Source organism: Vidua chalybeata, chromosome 7 (genome assembly GCF_026979565.1).
Source record: "Vidua chalybeata isolate OUT-0048 chromosome 7, bVidCha1 merged haplotype, whole genome shotgun sequence".
NCBI lineage: Eukaryota > Metazoa > Chordata > Aves > Passeriformes > Viduidae > Vidua > Vidua chalybeata.
Window position 1 is genome coordinate 7588405 of NC_071536.1, and position 13216 is coordinate 7601620.

General features: G+C 39.5%; 1 protein-coding gene across 4 annotated transcripts in view; it reads right to left on the reverse strand.

Annotated features, from left to right (window-relative positions):
* TFPI (tissue factor pathway inhibitor) overlaps positions 1-13216 on the reverse strand; it is a 60353-nt gene that overhangs the window by 31500 nt on the left and 15637 nt on the right. Inside the window, exon 1 of one of the 4 annotated variants that reach the window (XM_053948004.1) lies at positions 1690-1732. The exons of 2 other annotated variants lie outside the window; for them this stretch is intronic. The gene's annotated coding sequence lies outside the window, so the exon portion shown is untranslated. Of the gene's footprint in view, positions 1-296; positions 521-1689; positions 1733-13216 lie in introns of those variants that run through there. One more of the 4 variants, XM_053948003.1, reaches the window with a different exon arrangement.

Here is a 13216-nt window from a genome sequence, read left to right on the forward strand (position 1 = left end):
CAGCTTTAGGATAGCTTCCTTTCCAAGAACTGACTTACAGTTTAAAATACCTGCGACTGAGATTATGGCAACCAAATGTTGGTTGTATTAATCTTGCAAGTATAGCCATTGTCCTGCTGTTTCATATCTGCAGAGGAAAAGAAGTCTCGCCCTTTTTGCAGCACTCTTTGCTGGACTTTGAGCCTAAACATCTGACTACTGCATCTGAAGAAAAGCCACCAGTTGATACTGCGTTCGGCAGCTAAAGGAAAAATAATTACTCAGTTAAAACCGAAAGTCTGTTGCAAAGTACTCACCAAACTCCTAGCAACAGCTCTTGAAGAAAGAGGGAATTCCTGAATCAGAGCTGAATGCGATCCTCCCCTACTAATCCACGTTGGAGGGGTGTGGTGTAAAAGCTCCAAAGGCAGGGCTGCAACCTGATCTGGCTGTCGCGGGCTCCTGCCTGCGGATTGCTCCGCTCAGGCTGCGGCTTTCACACGGGCTCGCTCTGGGCACGAGTCAGAGATCCCCGGCAGCGGCGGGAACGCTTCCTGCTGGAAGTTCTCATCCGCCCGGGGCTTGGAGCAGCTGCTCGCCAAACAGCACGAGTTAAATGAAGGGCACCTTTACAGAGCGAGGGACTGTGACATAGTTTAGTCGCTGTACCTGGCAGGCTCTGACGCGGCCCGTGAGGATGCCCTGTTGTTCCTTGCAAGTTTAAGGGATGCGGTGTGATGGACTGCAGCGTTTTGTTCTTTTTCTGCTCTCTTTAAACGAAGCCACGCTGCTCACCCGGCTGTCTGGAGGTGTTCACAGAGGCTTTTCTGCCTGCAGCTACAACATCCCATCTACTTAAACATCACACCAGTATGTGCTGAAACTCGAGCTCAGCGTCATTAAGAGTACCATGGCTGATGACAGGGATGGGCACCCTCAGAGACCTTGTAACTCGTGCACGTAGAGACATGTCCAGAAGCTGTCTTGGACACATAGGATGGGAATTGTCCAGATAAGGAATTAAGCAGTAAGAGAAACAACAGCTGAAGCACAATAACTTACACAGTCAGCAGCTGTAACTCACTGTAATTATGTCTAGGCAAAAACAAACAGGTAGTTAAATCACTTCCATTGAATGTTATGTTCGGCTGTTCATCACCATCCTGAAACAGACTGGCAGTTTGTCCTGGCCAGTTAATGGATTAACTATCTCTGACACAAAGAGAAGGGCTCCTAGCAGCTCCTTAGATCTCCTGGCTGTTGTTCCTGACTGTAAAAATGTCTGTAATACTTTTCAGAACAAAGTCAGTAGTCAGCTGAGTCTACTTACTATTAACTGGGTCAATAATCAGATGGATTAACTGTCCTGAAATGGACTAGAAGCACTCGCAAAGTAGAGGGACAGCTCCAATGCTGGGGGCCAGGTTCTGCCGTGCAGTTACTAATTAGCAGCTCAGATAAAGCAAGAGGCAAGTCAGCTACAGAGGTCAGTGAAAAGGAAATGGGCAGTCTGTCATTTGTGTCACACCACAGCAAATGAAAAACACTGTGTTAAGAATTAATGTCTATCAGTGCTATCCATAAATCTATTTGAGGGTCACAAGAAAGACAGTGCAAAGCAGATGCACTAAAATTACACCATGACTTAAAGAAATGTCTGTACATTTACAATAGAAACAAAACTCAATAGATTTCAAAAAATGTACTTACTTCTCCACTTTGATAATGTACCTAGATGGATGAGCAAGGATCTGTGTCGATAGTCTCAAACTTGCTCCACTCTACAAGCAATTTACAAAGAAAGTCACTTTGGTTTTAGTTGTACTGGGTGCTAATGGTCTGAGTTTACAAGTCCATGCAAATTTACTTCAAATCTAGGGACTGGGCCTGGCCATAATTTCAAATGGATTTTTTTTGTTTCTGAGATTTTTTTATATGAACACCTACAAAAATAATTTTTATAGTTGGTGTCAATGTGTTCACATCAGTCTTTTTCTCACAAGATCTTACTCAGGTAACTCAAAGGAATTCTGAAAGCTATAGTCCACACAGACGTGAAAAAATAAAAGGGAAAAACTACAGTTTAAAACACATTTGACATCTTATTGTCAAATAAGGGGAGAAAAACATATAAAGAAAAGAACTTTAAAGAACATATAAGAGAATGAAACCCTTATTTTGATTAATAGTTAGATTAAGAAATCTTTGGTAAATAATAAAATGGGATGAGAGTAAAAATGCCACCGTGTGCTTGAGGAACACATACTCGAAAGAAAAATTCCGAAAAAAGCTATTTCATTTTCAGATAAACAGTTTTGCTTTCTATTCTGTTGATGCCTCTCCAGCTCCTCCTAATTTAGTTGCCAGAAATTAATTTAGTTGTCCTCTTTATTAAGTTTGTATTATAACTACAACATAAAAGGCCTCAGTTGAAACTGGAACCAGTCTTTGAAGATGAAAACAAAACTGATTTGAACCTTTAGTGTGATCAGAGAGTTCCATTCAGCTCTGGCCTGGCCTAGACAATCACACTAATCTCTGGCCTGCCCTGCTGATAACTCTTGTCTGTCCACAGTGGAAAACATCCCTACCTGAGGAGGTACCAATCAGCAGATACATTTTAGCTCGAGTAAACTAAAACTGAGGTGCCATAAAAAAAGATTATTTGTACATACTGGCAGTACTCAGTACTTGGCTCTCAAGAGTCCAAAGCTGAGGTGATTAGAATTTAGTCTTCTGAAAGTGCATAGATTTATTCCCAACAAATTGGGAGAGCAGGGAATTAAAAAATGAAGGTCTGTGTAAGAGGTCAGCATCATTACAAGCCTGATGAACAAACAGACACTGCTTAAAAAGGCACACTGCCAGCTACCCTCTGACCACAGAAAACATCCTTTACGCCCTGATGTCAGCTGGGAGCTCTCACAATGAAGCTGCTTCTGGTGACAGCCTCATTTTTTCCAAGAGCCAAAACAGGAGGCAATGTGCAATCCCAGGAAATCCCTAGCCTCGAGCTCTGTCTTGACTGCTGGCCTGCACAAGGTAGGCAAGGATTACAATACTAATGGTAAAAGTCTTGGCATCTGCAAAATGCTTACAACACAGATTAAAAACACCTGACTCTTCCTTGAGACCCAGCAGTGGCTTCAGGCTGGGATCTCCATCCTTCTCTCCACCATGTAGTCCCTGTACTACACAGCCTACATTTCTACCACAGCGTGGCAAGCTAGTTTTACACTGACAACTCTGTTAGTGCCAGCAGGACATCAGGAAATGGAAGGTAAGAGCTAATAACTACCCTAAAAGCTGCAGAGGACTGGGGCAGGGTCACTGCCCGCTGCAATGTCTCACCAGTTTGGGTTGGTGCTCATGCTGACTGAAAGGGAGAGAAGGAAAGACAATGAAGTACAAATTCAAATTTTCCTAACCTGTACATTTTTATTCGTATATGGTGCATGAGTTTTTAGGAGAATATGTTATACTTGACCATAGCCCTAAGTTTATGCTGTTATATATATATGTAGCATACATATACACATATATGTAATTCCTGTATATGCAGAAATTAAAATGATGATCAAATATCCAATCTGTACCAGGATAGAGATAAAGCAATACAAAATTTTAAGCTTTGTTTGTGCATATATAATACAATTAATATTTTAAGCGCTGTCGTTTCTGGAGCAAGATTCACTATGTTACACAGCAGGGAAAGGCTTACATACACAAAGGCTTACATAAGCTGCTCCTCAAGCAGCTGTTCCTCGGTGAGGGTGGGACATTGCTCGAGCTTTAGCACCACAGCCTGTGATGTCTTGTTGCCCTCTAGCGATGCCACTTGATTTTCCCACTGCTTAGATCTTGACAAATTTCCTCAGAGCCGAGAGCTGCCTCCCTCCAACAAACTGAATCATAACTTAATACTCCTACTGGTGCTCGAATGGGGCAGGACAGCACGGGTATTTCTGAATCCTCATAGGGAGTCAGGAACCCGAGATCAATCTGGCAGGAGAACCACCGCCAGCACAGCTGGCTCAGCCCAGTGAGCCTGGAGGCACAGCTGAGGCAGTCACTGTCACCACAGCCACACAAAACCCTAGCTAGGTTCTAAGAGAGGAACGTAGAGAAAGAAAAAAGAACATAGCTTAATTTCCTTTTAGTATTAGAGTTTTACAAATGGCTCTATGACTGGTTTATACTTGTTTCATTATAGTGGTCTCTGTAGTATTTAATATTTCAATGCCAACTTAAAGCACGTGATCAGAAGTGAAAGATTTTCCTTGGTGAAAGCAACATCAAAATCCAGCAGCTGTCACTTGAAGAGCTGTCTCTCTGATGCACTCCTCTCTCCCCTCTTATTATTTCTTTCCTGTAACTTTCTGATCTTATTTTAAAACCACAGCTATCTCAAGGGTTTTCTAAAGACTGAAACTGAAATGAACATAGAGGGTGACTATTTTTCCTGAAAGTAATTGAGATGAGGCAGCTCTGAAAATTCAGGCTTTGTTTCTGTCCTCACTCCAAAGTAGTAATAACTAAGTAACACATACCATTACTAATGGAAATGTAGTATTTAAACATCGTTAAAAGATATTTTAAACATCTAAATATTTAATATTTAAAAGGGAGAATCTTCAACACTTAACACCCAAATTTATTTTTGCTGCGTTTTTTTTCTTGGGGTTTTGTTCTTTGAAAGTCAAATTTTTAACAGGGCTATCAAAGGTAAGTTGGGTAAGAGGACTATCCTAATGTGTTTTCTTCACGGGTGAGAAGAGGAAAGCAACTGAGTGATGGATCAGAGGAAAGTGATTATCAGATCAACTTATTACTAGCTGAAAATCTTCCCAAGCTGAGCTACCCAGCCTGTTTGAGCAGCAGCAAGGAATGCATTCAGCATCTGCCTTTCTGATTTCTAAGAACAGTTGTCTTATGGTGAGCAATCAGTTCTCTTGAAATTAAACTTCTGCTTTGCCCAGCAGAAGTACAGAGGTTCTGCAGTCAGCTGGTGCTGTTGTTCTTTTTCCTGAAAGAAGTTGAGCCTTTAAAATTTTCCCTCCATCAAACCCAGGGCTTAAAAAAAAAAGAAATCACCAAAAAGCCTCTCCTGTTATTAGGCAGAACACTTTGTCATCTTGTACCCTATAGAAACCCAGTATTAGCATATCACCAGCACATGACATTCCCTGTGTTGATACCAGATGAAGCAGGGGTTAAATACCCAGCATATTTTATTGTCTGAATGTTGTTTAGAACAAGAAGGGAGAAGCAATGCAACCCTAAGGTTTTGATTTCTCATATTTTCCTGTATCACAATCAAACTACTGCCTCTTGCCAGAGGACAAATGTGACAAACTTTGACAAATTTCTTGTTCCCATCTGGGCAGTTGTTTCCCTTGTAATTATTTTAATTCATTTTTCTGTGCATTTCTTTTTGCTTATCACCTTACGTAACGCATATGCTTCTTTTTAACTCATCAATTTCTTAAGAGTAAAACATGGACAGCTTGGAGCATGCTTTGAAGCTGAAATCCTAAAAAATTAGTTCCCATTACTAACTTTTTTGAAAGCCCAGAGATAAGCTACTTCTGTAGTTCAATTACAGGAATCAAAGTACAGCAGGTATCATGTGACATTTGGAATTATGCAGAGATTTCATGACTCATATCTAGTAAAAAAAAATGGATAACTAAGGAAGTAGATGGTCAGGTCAGAATCAAATGCCACTAATTTTTAGAGCCAGCAGCTTTTTGAAGTGTGAATGTCGTTAAACCTCACAATATCTTCAACCAAAACAGAGAAAGGGATGTCTTATGTAAAGAACAGTAAGCATTTTATTACCTTCCCTACAAAAGGCAGGTTTCTTATTTCTTTTTGGTCTTTTTATTTCATTCATTTGAAAAATTGAAAGAACATTCCATCATACAGCTGCATTTAGATCTGAGGTAGATCATATCTGCAGCAAAATAGAGTAGAAGCATTGCCTACTGAATTCTGTTTTGTTAAATAATAGAAAAGGGTGTGTGTGTAGGCTCATAGAACAAATTGCCTCACTGGACAAAGCACTTGTTTTAAAATAATATATTCCTTACTTGGCTCAGCAAATGCTTATTTCTGAAACAGGATTAATTCAATACATCATTTGTCATGATTACCTATTTATCATGCTGTTCATTCTCCCGTGGCCTTTCTAATTATCCTCTTAATGAGTCCAGTGTTGCACTAAAAGTCTTAGCAAACAAACGTCCCTTTCCATCCACGTCCTTTAGTGCTCATTCCAAATGCAGCCCGAGCCCAGGGCTGGCTGCCTTAGTCACTGGATGTCACTGTTGCAGCACTGAGAGCCTCGGTGTTTTATGTGCAAGCAGCAACTACACTCGTGTTTATTCCTTCATTATTGTTATTATTATTGGTCTGCATTCCTGCTCAGGCTGCAGTCAGTATGAGTTTTTATCATAAGTTAAATATTTATAAGTATTCAGGCCTGAGGATAATTTCTGCTTTCAGGGGAAAATATTCCATTAAACTTTTAAAACTCTTTCCTTTTTAATTTAAGTGTGCCCATTTTTATTTCCACCGCTCTGGTAAGAGATTTATTTCTGAATATCTTTTTATGTATGCACAGTATACATATTTCTGCCATTACTTATATACATACATACACCATACCGGAATAATATACTTATTTATGAATACATATGCATATATGAAATTGATATAATATTTCCTTAATCATTCAAAAATAGTTTCTGGTAGGTTCACATAAGCTGTAAATTTAAATGATTGACTATTGCAATATCTAAAATACCTATCCCTCGCTTTAACAAAACTGAGACAAGGCTAAATAGTGCAAGAAACACAGCTCTACATTCTCAGAATGTTGAAAATTGACTAATTTAAGCATGTATATAAGCAGCTTACGTTGTCAGAGACTTCATACATGGGTTTTTCCAACCCCCCTTGAAATGGATTCTAGCAGCACCAAAATCATCAATTAGAAGTATACTCTGACTGTAATATTCAGCTGTTACTAACTCTTGGCTAAATGCAACAAATTGAAATTAAATGGAGTGTGCTTTTAGGTAGAAAACCACAAAACAAGCAGAACTTCCCATTCATTGGACTTTCTACTGATTTCTCAGAAAGCTGTGAGCACACCTGTATTTTATCTTGGCATAAGATGAATAGAAGTGAAAGCTATTTTCTTTTTAGAGGATGTGGCTGAGAGGCTCTAGTTACAGTTGCTCCTCCAGACTGCACCCAGGCCACCTTCTGTGTCATTTTGGGCTTTGCACTATGCCAGTTTCCCCCGGGCTGAGCCTCCCTCTGTGGTGTGGCTGGTGAATAAATCAGGTGCAGGAGATGCACAAGCCGTGCCATAAGGAGCAGCAGCAGGAGTCCCACAGTACACTCTCAGGAAGGTATTTTAAGGGTTTCAGTAAGTGAAGGAGGTGGCAGCTGAGGACACCACCATGTGCTGCCAGCTCTGGGGAGCCTGAGCAGCCCGTGAGAGGCATTTCCTGGCAGACAGAGCTGGACCCAGCCCCAGGTGCCACGGGGCCAGACCTGCTGCCTTGTGCTCCCCCCAGCCCCACTGTGGGTACCCTGGAGCCAGGAGTGCCTCCCAGAACCTCTGCCCACTTGTCATTTCTGCTCCATCACCTCCTGGCTGCTCATGCTCCAGACACAGGAAGGCAACCCAGGCACACGGAGCAGGAAACCTGTTTTCCAATCTGCTAAAATCCAAAATAAAGCATTACCAACAACTACTGTGATAAAGGCCTGCACTTCCTGGGGCTGGCTGCTGCCTCTCCAGACCACTGACTTGAAGTCTTTCCATTTGGAGAGGAAAAGGCTTCTCTAGGAATCACAGAGACAGCAAAAGCCTTTGGGAAACACCACCTAAACTTTGGCTCTTATCAGTTGCTATCCAGTATCTAAGACAGCATCTCTAAGCAAAACAAACACTTCAAGTGTGTTCAGAAGAAGTCATTAGACAGCTAAGCCCAGCCAGTTGTTCCTGTTACAGTTCCTGTAGTGCACATGCTCACCAGGGAACAGATATTTTTTCTGTTGGTTTTATTAGTTTTTATACAGATGGGGGCAACAGAGGTGTTTTAAAAGATTTTATTCCATTATCAGTCTCGATGAATAGCGAGACACAAGAGATATAAAATTCAATGCCATTCTATCAGAAGCTAACTTATTTCTTGGTTGCAATATTTTATAAATGTTTTTTAGCCTATTAGCTTTTGCCACACAATGCTGCTATTATTAAATAATGGCATAAATAATTTACTTCCTAAATCAACACACCTTACCTCAATATTTAAATACAAATATACCAAACTGCATAAACTTTCTATCAAGCTTTAAAAATTCTTTGCAAATCCATTTCTCAGAGCTTACAACTCTCAGAACAATTGTCTGCCCTTTACCAAGTTCCTGCCCTCCAAGAAACTGGAAACAATTTGTGTTTCACAGGTGACAGAGCGCTGATCCATCTTCAGCAAAGCTCACGTTGCCTAGCAGTGAGAACAAGATTTTTATTCTTTTAGTATTTAATATTACTTTTCTGGTAATAGAAAATAAGAAATAATGAGATTAGACACACGGAAGAAGACTAAACAATAGATTGCATTTCAAAAAAGGGAGAAGTACTGGATTAGAAATGAATGAAAAAATCTTGTTTGAAGTCCCAAACTAATCAATCAAGAGAAGCCTGTGCCAAACATGGAATACTCTGTACACTGTGCCACTGAAACTCGTGACATGGTAAAAGTGTGACACAGGTCCTGTCAGACTGCCCTTTCCAACTCATTAGGCAAGAGCTGCCTTAAGTGACTGATATCCATCAAATTAGTCAGTGGTAAAATCATTTGCTCCTTTTTTCAGAAGCAAAATTACTGCAAGGAAGATGCTGGATTCAAAACATCTCTTCCGTGCAACTGTTTCATGGCAAACACCCCAAACAATAACAAACCAAAACAGATCCTTGGCAAGATCACCTCTCTCAGGAGACAGAAAATGGAAGATAATGCCTTCCACAGGAGTTTTCCATTTTGGCTCAATGGTTTCAAAACAAAGAGTAAACATCCGGAATGCTGAGCAGCCAAAGTCTTTCAAGTGTGTGCCTAACTCTACACATGCAAGTGATAACTCTGGAATAAGGCAGTGCTTTTGAAAGGAGAACAACACAACTGGTTGCTGCAGAGAAATTTCCTGATGCTGCATTCATGCAGCAAGTTCAGACACGTTGGTCTGCTCAGTAACTGGATGAATGAAGCAATTTAAAGTATCCACAGCAGTTCTCTAGCAGAAATGAGTTAATGGTGGCTCGCGTGCAAGATTTACTCAGGGTTACCAGAGGACAAGTCAGAAAGGAATCTGAGAAGTCTGTGGAGGACTGAGAGCAATGCAATAATACTGCTTTGCTCACTAGAAAGAAACCCAGTATTTAAAGGTGTTTCCTGGGTGCTAAGTACATCCTTAGTAAAGCAGAGTTTAACAGGACTGTTCAGAATGCTTACAAAAGCTATATTCACAACATATGGACAACTGTGTGGCTTTTGTGGGAAAATCCAAACAGTTACAGTAAAATCCTAGTTTGCTGAGTGGCAAATTTTTAACTGGCAAGAATCTCTCCCTGCAATATTCTCATCACATTTCCTGAATTAGCCCGTTTTAATCAGAAAACAGGCAGTGAAGGACAATTTTTCATAAAGCTTGTGTGCTATTGGTAAAAGAAGATTAAGAATTACTCAATATTTTTCTTTGATCCTCTGGAATCTATTTCTAGCACTATACAAATCTCTACTAGATTCTGGCAGAAGCCTGTCAGCTTATTTGATTTCTTTCCAGCCTGGGAGATAGCTGGGGTGATATATTTTGCTTACTTACACCACAGGGTACAAAAATTTGCCCAGAGCTAAGATGCTGTAATACACACACCCTGCTCTAATGCACAGATAACTCTTCTAACAGACACATGTAAATTTCTTTGACAGAATAACCCTCACAAAAACAACTTAAAATTGCTGGCACTTATGTTTCAAAGAAGCTTTTAATACAAGCTACTTGCAGTAAATCAAACACAGAAACAGTTTCTTCTCAACAGCTAAACACATGCTGAACACAGATTTTTTTTATGATTGGAGTGCTGTGTTAGACCATATTCAATTAAAGATGTTGAAATATTCCCCCCCACAACAGATTTAATTCCTCCAATTCTATATTTAAAAGTTTGTTGCTTGTTAGAGAAATAGCTGGTATACAGATACAAGATACCTGCTCATGGGGGCTTTTCATCTTAACATATTCACATATAATTTGACCAAATTAATTTTTCCTTTAAATGCTTCGTAATAATAATAATAACAACAAAAATAATAAAATAGAAACAGCAGCTTACTTTGATAGATGCAAAAGAAAGCATGTAACTAATAGATGGATTTAAATAGTTCCAATTTTAAATATTTTGAGGCACAACTACAATAGATAGGTCCATCCTTCCCCTCCCACCCTGCAGTTCTGGAATACACTGGCATAGATTCCAGCCAGGAATGAAAACTAAGAGAAGAGCTATATATGCAGAAAGACAGATTGTGATTACCAGCTTCCTTTAAGAAGGCTCTGCTCATTCACTTGTTTAGTTCTTCCTTCCAGTTTTATTTTACAATGAGCTGTAATAGCATGCAGAACATTTCCTACTTGGTCAGGACAGAGGATGCCAAATTTTGAGAGCAAATCATTTCAGAAATGTGACAAATGGCAAGCTTCTCTCTTATTTTTGTTTCCTTACTACTGAACTGACAAAAATAGAAGTGTGGAAGCTTTGTAAGCAAGAGAGACTTGAGCAGATTATGGACGCAGACTAGGGTTGGAATTGTTCATACACCAAAATGCAAGGAGAAAATGAAGTTTTTCAGGACTTGTTCCACAGAATATGAAGTGATGTGTACAGGAGAAAGTATTTTTAAATTTCAAGAGGTTTTCTTCATTTTTATTACTGTAGTGCAGGGAACAGAAGATGGGGCCAAGCATAATAAGAAAGCAAAGCTGAGTGTTTTTGAGTTATCAGTTGCTCATGAGAAAAAATATTAAATTATTCACAAGAACATATATTATAATAATTAACCATTTTCAACATGGGCATCTTGGACTTTACTATGCAATTTTCTTTCTTACACAATGACCATTGGTCAAATTAGTGCTATTGATCAGGATACAAATTTGGGCTTTTTTGGTTGGGTTTTATGGTTTAGTGTGTTTTTTTTCTATATTATGTCAATGTTTTAGAAATAAATGAAGAACACAGGCATTATCACTGTTTTGTTCCATTTAAAACAGAAACATCTCATGGGTTTCTGAACTTTGGTTTTGGATACAAACTGTAAGCAGGTGGACAGGCCAGCTGGAAAGCAGAAGGAAAAGAAAATAACAGAAAGAAGTTTTAATTGCTCAAAGCAAGAGACGCTTATTTAAAGACGAAACCTTGTGGCAGTTTTGTAAGTATTTCTGGGAAAAAAAATCATGATAAAATAGGTCTTCCTTCAGTAAAGAGCATTTTTCTGAAACTAAAGTGCTTTTTGTAAAACATAGATGATTCACATCATTGAAAGAAGGTCCTTTGATTTTTAAAGAGAATACTCGTTTTTCTCACCAAAATATTCTCAACTACCAATACTTTTCTCACAAGAGACAACAGCAAAATTTTATCCCAAATAGCTGTGTGAATAATGAGCTACCAGTTCTTTCTGCTTATGAAATTAAGGAGTGCTGATTAACCAATTAAGTGATCTATTGTCAAGACCTGCCATGGCTGTAAGACATATTGAGGCTCAAAACACCAAACATGAAAAAGAGTTTCTTGGTGACTTGTTACTGCTCTTTTGTGAAAAGAGTTAAACTTCACAATATTCCATTTGATTACTCGCTACTGATTCCTCAGGATCATTTGGGACTTCGGTGTAGTTTTTATTACTATTAAAGAGGGAAGATGGCATTTCTTCCTTCCTTGTGTCCAGCCACTCCTGTGCCTGTGAAATCCAAGGAAGTACCTTCAGCTCTGCAATAACCAGCAGGGCTGTGCAGAGCACACCCAGCCTGGAGCTCTCCCCCAGCTCACAGATGGACCTTTATGTTTTATGCCAATGCCTGTGATGTGTCTGCAAAGAACTTTTTCTATCCAAACCCCTTGGAAGCAGACAGCCTGCTCAGTGTAGCTTTATCAGCCCCAATACAATCCACACATCTGAGGTTAAACAGTACAATATGTTACTGGATGAAAATAGGATTGGTGATTTGTTTACCTACTGTATGATATGTGAAGATTGTTTTGTTCACATGCTTGGATTTTCTAAAACATAAGGATTCAAACAAACAAACAGACAAAAAACAAACCCACAAAAACACCCCTCAACAAATAAAAACCCCAAAACACCAACTGACAACTGTTTTTCCCACATATAGGTGATACAGAAAATATTTTCTGTATGTGGTACCAAGCAATGGCTGTGGAGAAAAAAAAGTCAATCCTCCACTGAGGATGTTTTGGTACAGTAAAGAACCACACTAATTCTCTGGTATTACAGTGGCTACTTGTGAGAACATCTCTTTGCCTCCAAAATAAGCAGACTTTAAATAAAGTGTAAAGCTGAATAATTACCACCACACAGTTGGAGATACTCCAACATCCTCTGGCACATCTGCAAGTGTTTGGCTCTGGCAGATTTTGGAAGTCCACTGCTCAGAAAAGCAGTTTAACCACTTGAGGGGGAGGAAGCATTCCCAAGGGTTCAGCTGTGTCACTGCATGGCCAGGATGTGATGCATTATAGTTCTGTAGTACATGCTTATTAATTTCCTTTTTTTCCACTTGCTTATTCTATACCTTCTTGGAATTACACATGAAATTACAGAGGTGTTTCAGAGCTGGACCATACAGAAACCTGTGAGGTTCAACTTCCCTGTGCACAAGGGGCTCCTATTAATCTCGAAGCCTAAAGTACACAGAAGCTCTAGCCAGGATTTAGAACACATTTTTTTTGGTGGGATGACAAATAACACAACCCAATAAGAAACTATGCTTTACTTATTGCTGTTGGTATAAGCTTTAAGGCCTTGAAAATAAAAACCAGAACCTGAAAACTGGGTATCTTAGCAGACCTCAGTAGTAAAGAATTCACAGGTTTGCTCTGCTTGGAGTTCTGGAGCACTCAAAAATATATTGACTGCTT